Below are 8,358 nucleotides of genomic sequence, written 5' to 3' on the forward strand. Positions count from 1 at the left end.
GGATTCAATTTTTTCGTCAGGGTGACTTGAGGTCACCTGAACAATCTGTATTTTGTACCTATTCGACACCTTCAGGACCATTCGAGCTGTCCTGCAGGAAGTTCCTTCTAAGACAGATACTCTATCGGCAATATTCTTGTTGATTAAGAACCCAACTCCATTGAGTTTTCCTTCTGGGTCGCCACAAAAGTAAAACAAGTTGCCAGACTGCAAACGGAGACAGTCTTCCCCTTTTCGGCGTACTTCGCTTAAACCAATAATACTCCAGTTGATTTTTGTAAGCTCTTTCTCGATCTCTTCTAGTCTGTCGTTGCCTATTAGAGAGCGACAGTTATATGTACAGACTTGAAGAGTCTGTATCTTCTTCTCAGCACCACTTGGTGTTTGGGCATCAGAGTTGCTCCCACCCGGAGATCCGACTGTGGGGCTATTACTCCGGAAAATTTAACATTAATGTCACACAACATAACTCGAAGGTGAGAAGCATAATCGCCACGCTTGGTTCAGAACGGATTGGCGATATACTTTCCAGGCCGCCCCTGACATGGGGTACAGACGCCTTTGGTAGGCCGCTCCACTAGAGTACAGACGCCACCACGCTGCTAGTTTTGGTCCACCCCGGGTATTTCATTTCCCCGGTGCCACCAATATCTGGGAGGCTTTCCCCTATCCCCCACCTGGGGAGGCGCCCGAGGGGGACTAGCAACCCCACACGGGGCAATAACCTATACCTTTCACAAATCACTTACCTCACAAAAATCTTCATTACTCGAACTACTGCAATGTAGCGAGCGCCAATACTGCCAGCTAAATAAAAGATTCTAACTACTGAAGTCACTAACTACTGATAGGCGTAGTTAGCAAATGAAAGATTTTGATAAAGAACAAACAATGTATTTACCTTAATAGCGTTCCAAAGTCTATATATATATATATCTGTTCATGACATCCAGATGATCTGGACGCGTGTCCATCGGAGACAGTAAATTTGTAAGACTGGATGTCATGAACATATATATATATATATATATATATATATATATATATATATATATATATATATATATATATATCTGTTCATGACATCCAGTCTTACAAATTTACTGTCTCCGATGGACACGCGTCCAGATCATCCGCTCTCAAAACTCCGCCATCTCTCTCTCCTCATCCACCACTGCTGGCGGCTCACCTCCAACTGCACAACGCTACGCGCTGTTCACATCCAACTGCCCAACACTACAATAGCGACTATTCCAACAGTGCCACCCAGCCACAGACTGCACACAGCACAGCCAGAGATTTTCATACAGAGCGCTACGTGGCCTTACCAATATAAAAACCTAAACAGCCTACTTACAAAAGGAAGTGCATCTTTTATGGGTAGTGTTTTATGGCATGAAAAGATGTTCGAAGGGTAATTTAATACCTGTAAATTCACACCCCGATCAGTTAAACTACTATTACTGGCTGCAAACTTAAAAGTTCAGCAATACAATCAAAACGAAATCGGGGGATGTACGTGTAATGCTAAAAACCGTTGTCGTGTCTTGCATAACTTCTAGTAATTCTGATAAAATGTAGAGCACATCAGTATGAGTCTGAACTGATAGAAATGGCCACTATTGGACAAAAATGGGGAAAACCTGAATAATTGCTCCAAAACAATACGGTCGTCAGTTCTCTATGCCCCCCTCACAACTAACTAATTATAATGTAGAGATACACATGAGAGTAGTACAAGACGAAAATTTTCCCGTCCAACCCGAAAGTAAGCTACTTTGAATTAAATGACAAAAAAAGACATTGCCCGACGAGAAAAGTTAAGTCCCCAGAATAGAGAAGGAAACGAAATGAAACATCATGGGTTGAGAGGGTAGGTACTCCCACCATATGGCTCTGAGCACTACGGGACTTAACATCTGAGGTCATCAGTCCCCTAGACTTAGAACTACTTAAACCTAACTAACCTAACGATATCACACATATCCATGCCCTAGGCAGGATTCGAACCTGCGATCGCGGCAGCAGCGCGGCTCCGGACTGAAATGCCTAGAACCGCTCGACCACAACGGCCGGTGTACTCTCACCAGTATGGCATTGCACCCCCACTGGCTTGAATACATGCACTGATTCGTCTCGGAATGCTGTCCTAAGGCTGCTGAGATAAGATGGCCCACAACTGTTCTAACTGGACCCTGATGTCATGGCTACTGGCATTAGACTGAGTTGACATTCAAGATGGTTCTATCTGGGACAGGTCTGGGAATGTTGCTGGACTTGCAAATACCTCAACAGCATGCAGACTGTTCGTAGAAACACGTGCCCTGTCTCAATGAGCATTGTACTGTTGAAAAATGGCACGACTGTACTGACACATGAGATGTAATATATGAGAACACAGGATGTCTCTGACGTATCACTGTGCTGTTTCGATCCCGTCAATCACTACCAGCCGTGACCTGAAGTCATACCCGATGGTTCTCCATACCATGTAGAGCCAGGAGTAAGGCCATGATGCCTCCCCATAACACTGAAAGGAAGAGGCCTCTCCCAGGTCACCGCCGTACTCGCTCACGAAGGTCAGCCAGTATAGTGCATCACTGAACACAATGCGATGCCCTTCATCAGCAATGTAACCATTTAGACGCTTTATGCCAAGTAGAGGTGTAGGGGGAAGAAAAGAAAGAAAAGTGGAAGAACTCATTGAGCCGTGGCTGGCTCATGCTGTGCACTGGATTAAACCTTCATTCTGTGTTTAGTCTCCCGCGGTCATCGCGATCATGCTGTTATTCTCTCCTTCCGCGGGTGGCAGCAGTGGTGTGTATCGATATTCGCACCTTGGACTATCTTTGACCTGGTGCTTATAGTTTCCGGCCGGGCGGTGTGCGACCAGTCGGTCGGTTAGCGTGGAGCAGCGAGGAACTCTACGCGGGGCGTAGTTTGGCCAGGGCCGCTAGCGGTCTCTACGCGGTGTCTGAATGTGTGGGGCTGTTCCCATTGCTATGAGGTTCGTGGCTCGCCGACCCTGAACACGAAAGTTGAGTTTTGTTTTAATCTGCCAGCAAGTGAAGAAAATGGCTCTGAGCACTATGCGACTTAACTTCTGGGGTCATCAGTCGCCTAGAACTTAGAACTAATTAAACCTAACTAACCTAAGGACATCACACACATCCATTCCCGAGGCAGGATTCGAACCTGCGATCGTAGCGGTCGCTCGGTTCCAGACTGTAGCGCCTAGAACCGCACGGCCACTCCGGCCGGCAGCAAGTGAAGACTGTTCACACTGTGTGGTTTCGAGTTCGTTGACTGCTGTTGGGATATTCCCGAGAGCAACATCGTGGTTTTCAAGTTGGAAAATTCTAGCCACCCTCCGGTGGAGTTTCACTGGATTTGGTTATTTGAACTGAAGTGCATCAGCGCCGGCCGGGGTGGCCGACCGGTTCTAGGCACTACAGTCTGGAACCGAGAGACCGCTGCGATCGCAGGTTCGAATCCTGCCTCGGGCATAGGTGTGTGTGATGTCCTTAGGTTAGTTAGGTTTAAGTAGTTCTAAGTTCTAGGGGACTGCTGACCTCAGAAGTTAAGTCTCATAGTGCTCAGAGCCATTTGAACCATTTTTGAAGTGCACCACCGGAATCTTCTGCCTTGGGGCCGGTAACATTCCGCTTAGGTGCCCTGGCCGTTGACGTAAATTTCAGGCAGTGTAGTTTCCTCATAGTGTTGTTGCTGTCCAGCACGATGTGTAGTTTGACAGTTCCGTGTATGATTGTTTGTGGGCGCCAGTATCTTCTACGTTGTACCGTTGAACTCCCTGTTGCGCCCTGGTCGGTGAAGCAGAGGTTATCTTGTCGGTGGGTCCGTTGACTGTCGGTCGGTTGGGTGGTCGTCGGATCGTGAAAGGTTGGCCCGACTGCCTGTCTCACCTAGCCGAGCGTTAGTGTTTGAATTCCAGACCGACCCCCGAACATCTGAGCGCCTTTGGTTGTACTGCCTTTTTTTAATTTGTTCTTGTTGGCTTCTAGCCAATTTTTAAAAAAATTAAGATTGTTTTGCCCTTAAGGCGTAAGATTCTTTAAGCCTTCAGCCTAGTTCAAAGAACACGTAAGGCCTTTGGCATTTTAAAAATTTTAATGTTGTTGAATTTTAAGTGTTGGGCCTTCAGCCGATTTTGAGTTTGAGTTGTTTTGCTCTTAAGACCTTTAGCCTAAATTAAAGAACTGCCTTTGGTATTTAAAAAAAGTTAATGTTACGGAATTTTAAGTGTTAGGCCTTCAGCCGATCTGAGTTTAACTTGTTTGCTGTTGAAGTGTCTGATTCTTTGGGCCTTCAGCCTAACTAAAGAACTGTTTTAAGATAAGGCTTGCGTTTTAAGTTATTCGCCTTTAGCGGTTTTTAAATTAAAGTGGCTTTCACCGGTAATTGAGTCACAAGGATTAAAGCTGTGTGTTTAAAAAAAAATTTTTTTTGGCTCTTGTAATGTTTGATCAAATAATAAAGTTGTATGTTCGAGTGTAACTGACAGCCCCTTATTTTGGCCCCTTTCCACAATTTAAACTACCTGTCCTGTCCTACGGGTTAAGCTGGGCGTGTCACACATGTCAGCTGCATCGCGAATTCTTGCGGAGTCGGAGGCGCCGAGTGAAAATGTTTGCCAGACCGGGATTCGAAACCGTGATCTCTTGCTCACAAGGCGTTTGCCACTGCGCCACTCTGACACCGTATCTATCGCACTTGGCAGGCTGTCTCGAAAAGCTCCTCGGCCGCCCCACATTCCCACGTAGTGCCTCCTATCCGCAGTCCCCGTCCATATCCTCCATGCTCGCTACTTTGAGATTCCCACAGGATGCCAAACGTAATTGCGCATCCGCACTGAAGGTGGTGAATTCACTGGCACTGAGGCGAGTCAGTAATATGAATGCATCGTGTCTGTTCTTCCGGGCGTGTCCGAAAGAAGAGACACCACGTGTTCATACACTCAAACACTGCCGTTTGTGTTGCGGGGTTCATGCCAGCCTACACGTCGCACGGTAATTCCTTAGTCCGACTGCTACTAGTCTCTGAGCAGTGGTGTGGAATGACAGAGAAAGTTCCATGGAGTCAATTGCCTCTTCTCGGATGGCAGGCTCAGATGTGTGGGAATTCAATGTGCTTGCTTCACATACGGTGCTCTTTCCATGTAGTGGTCAGTCGTGGTCGACGGGACCTTTACCACGAGTATGACTGTCCTCATGCAGGCCAAGGTGGGACTTCTGTTAGATCTGAATGCCCCAAAAATCTAGATATTCCACCGTTCGACCAGCCGACCAAATGGAGACTCACAATGAGATGGCTTTCAAACTATGTCAGGTTCTGGTAACGCTGCTCACGCCTCTGATATGCACCACCAAGCGTGGTAACGACACTAAACGTGAACAATACTAATGCGCTCCAGTGGCCATTTTGTGACGGAGAATTGGAACACCAAACTTTTACATATCCACCTACAGAGTGTATGTGTACCAAGTTGCGCTGACATCCAGGCAGGTCTTTTGGATGCTCCACTTTTTCGTGAGACAGAGTACATTAAAGAGATTTTTACCTGGTACATGTTGGTAAGGCAATGGCCTTGCCGCAGTGGATACACCGGTTCCCGTCAGATCACCGAAGTTAAGCGCTGTCGGGCGTGGTCGGCATTTGGATGGGTGACCATGCGAGTCCACATGCGCTGTTGCCATTTTTCGGGGTGCACTCAGCCTTCTGATGCCAATTGAGGAGCTACTCGACCGAATAGTAGCGGCTCCGGTCAAAGAAAAAAATCAAAACGACTGGGAGAGCGGTGTGCTGACCACACGCCCCTCCTATCCGCATTCTCAGCTGTGGATGACACGGCGGTCGGATGGTTCCGATGGGCCACTTGTGGCCTGAAGACGGAGTGTGTGCTTTACATGTTGGTAAAGGTAAGCATTATCATGGAAGTTTTAACTACTACTTCGAAAAATAAAATTACAACCATTATCATGTGTAGTCGTTAAGTTTTAATTACCACCTCAGAAAATAAAGTTACGTAATCAGTTTTGTTTGTTTGTTTGAAAATACATAGCTACGGTGCATCTCGTTACAATACCACACTGGTTGAGAAGCCTACAATAAGGCACATGCGATCGATAAAGCGAGGGGTGCGACGGTCCTGTGTCACAAGAATATCGGTGTGTACCAGGAGAGCAGAAATGTGCTTCAAAACAAGCGAAATTAATTACGTAACTTTATTTTTCTGATGTGATAGTTAAAACTTTATGAGTACCCTTCGTATAGATTTTGCTGTAATTACAGCAACTCAGATAATATTTACAAATGCAAATGCCTTGAAACACACACAGAGGTGACGAAAGACATGGAATAGCGAGACGCACATTACAGAAGGTGATAGTATCCGATTATGCAACATACGAGGTACGTCCCCAAAGTTAAGTTCCGTTTGGTTATATAAATCACAGGTACAGAAAAAATATTTATTGTAAAAAAGTCTACAACTGTTAAACTACTTTTCTACATAGCTTCCGGAATTTTGTAGGCACTTGTCATAGCGTGGCACAAGTTTTTGTATGCCTTCATCATTGACGGTTGCCGCCTGTGTATTCAACCTTGTGGTAACATGTTCCTTCAGTCCGTCATCATCGTTGAAGTCCACCAAGGACAGATTTTAGCTGTAAGAGAATACGAAAGTCGCTAGGACCGAGGTCCGGGCTGTACGGAGGATGATCAAACGCGTCCCAATACCCAAGTTTCATCCGCCGTCACTCTCCAAGAAAGAAAACCATCGCCTTCTTCATTGTAGCGTGTCAAAAACTGAAGTGCACTGCCCATCCGTTGTTTTTTGTGTTCTTCATTAAGAATTTTAGGTACCCAACGTGAGCAAAGTATTCGGTTTTTCATAACAATTTAATGAATTAGTGATCGTGAGATTTGCGGAACTTGCATAGCAAGGGCACTAAGTGTAAACTTACGGTTGTGCTTAATCTTCTTTTCAGTTATGTGAACCAGTTCATCAGTAACCACAGACGGGCGTCCACTTCGTTCTTCATCGTGCACTTGATCACGTCCTTCATTGAACAGTGTGACCCCTCTTCTAACCACTGTTTCACTCATAGCATTTTGTCCGTAAACCTCGCAGATTTGCCGATGAGTTTCCTTTGGATTAACTTTCTTTGCATTTAGAAAACGAATCACAGATCTGATTTCACACGCGGCGGCTTTTTCAATTACGGCTGACATTATAAAGAAGCACTGCAAAGCACATGTCGGTAGCAGCGATCTGAAAATGGCGCACATGTCTTCTCCTTGAGTCAGAGTAACTGCCGCGCATGCTCGGAACAGCGATCGTAGCGCTGCCGCGGATAGAAATAGAAACGGACCTTACTTTGTGGTCGACCCTCGTATAAAATGGCGGACCTGTCATTTGTGCTCAGGTGATTCGCGTGAAAAAGTTTGCAGCGCGATTATGGCCAAACGTCGGGAATTAACGGACTTCGAACGCAGAAAGGCAGTGGGTCATTCCATTTCCGAAATCTTACGTAATACACTATTCCGGGATCTACAGTGTCAAGAGAGTACTGATCATACCAAATTTCATGCGTTACCCCTCACCTTGAACAACGCAGTGGCCGACGGCCTTCACTTAACGATCGAGAGCAGCGGCGTTTGTGTAAAATTGTCAGTGTCAACAGACAAGCAACACTGCTTGAAATAACAGCAGAAATCAATTTGGGTTGTAGGACAGACGTATCTATTCCGACAGTGCGGCGATATTTGGCGTAATGGGCTGTGGCAATAGACGGACGCCGGCCTGTGTGGCCGAGCGGTTCTAGGCGCTACAGTCTGGAACCGCGCGACCGCTACGGTCGCAGGTTAGAATCCTGCCTCGGGTATGGATGTGTGTGATGTCCTTAGGTTACTTAGGTTTAAGTAGTTCTAAGTTCTAGGGGACTGATGACCTCATAAGTTAAGTCCCATAGTGCTCAGAGCCATTTGAACCATTTGAACAGACGGCCGATGCGAGTACCTTTGCCAGCAGCACATCATTACATCGTTGCAGCATCTCTCCTGGGCTCGTAGCGGTTGGACCTTAAACGAGTGGAAAACCGTCATCCGGTCAGATCAATCCCGATTTCATTGGTAACAGTTGGTGGTAGGGTTCGAGTGTCACGCAGCCCCCTTGAAGCCATTGACCTAGGTTTGTCAACAATTCGCAAGCTGGTGGTGGCTCTATAATGATGTGGGCTGTGTTTATAAGGAATGGACTGAGTCCCACTGAACCGATCATTGACAGTAATGGTTATCAAAATACCCTCCGCCCGCGGCGCGCTCCCTCCGCCGTCCGCG

At 46.4% G+C, this 8,358-nt stretch overlaps 1 pseudogene; it reads left to right on the forward strand.

Moving 5' to 3' along the window:
• Window positions 1-5,595: 5,595 nt before the first annotated feature.
• On the forward strand, window positions 5,596-5,713 carry LOC126485350 (5S ribosomal RNA; annotated as a pseudogene).
• Window positions 5,714-8,358: the final 2,645 nt, after the last annotated feature.

This window comes from Schistocerca serialis, chromosome 6, assembly GCF_023864345.2.
Source record: "Schistocerca serialis cubense isolate TAMUIC-IGC-003099 chromosome 6, iqSchSeri2.2, whole genome shotgun sequence".
In the NCBI taxonomy this organism is placed as follows: Eukaryota; Metazoa; Arthropoda; class Insecta; order Orthoptera; family Acrididae; genus Schistocerca; species Schistocerca serialis.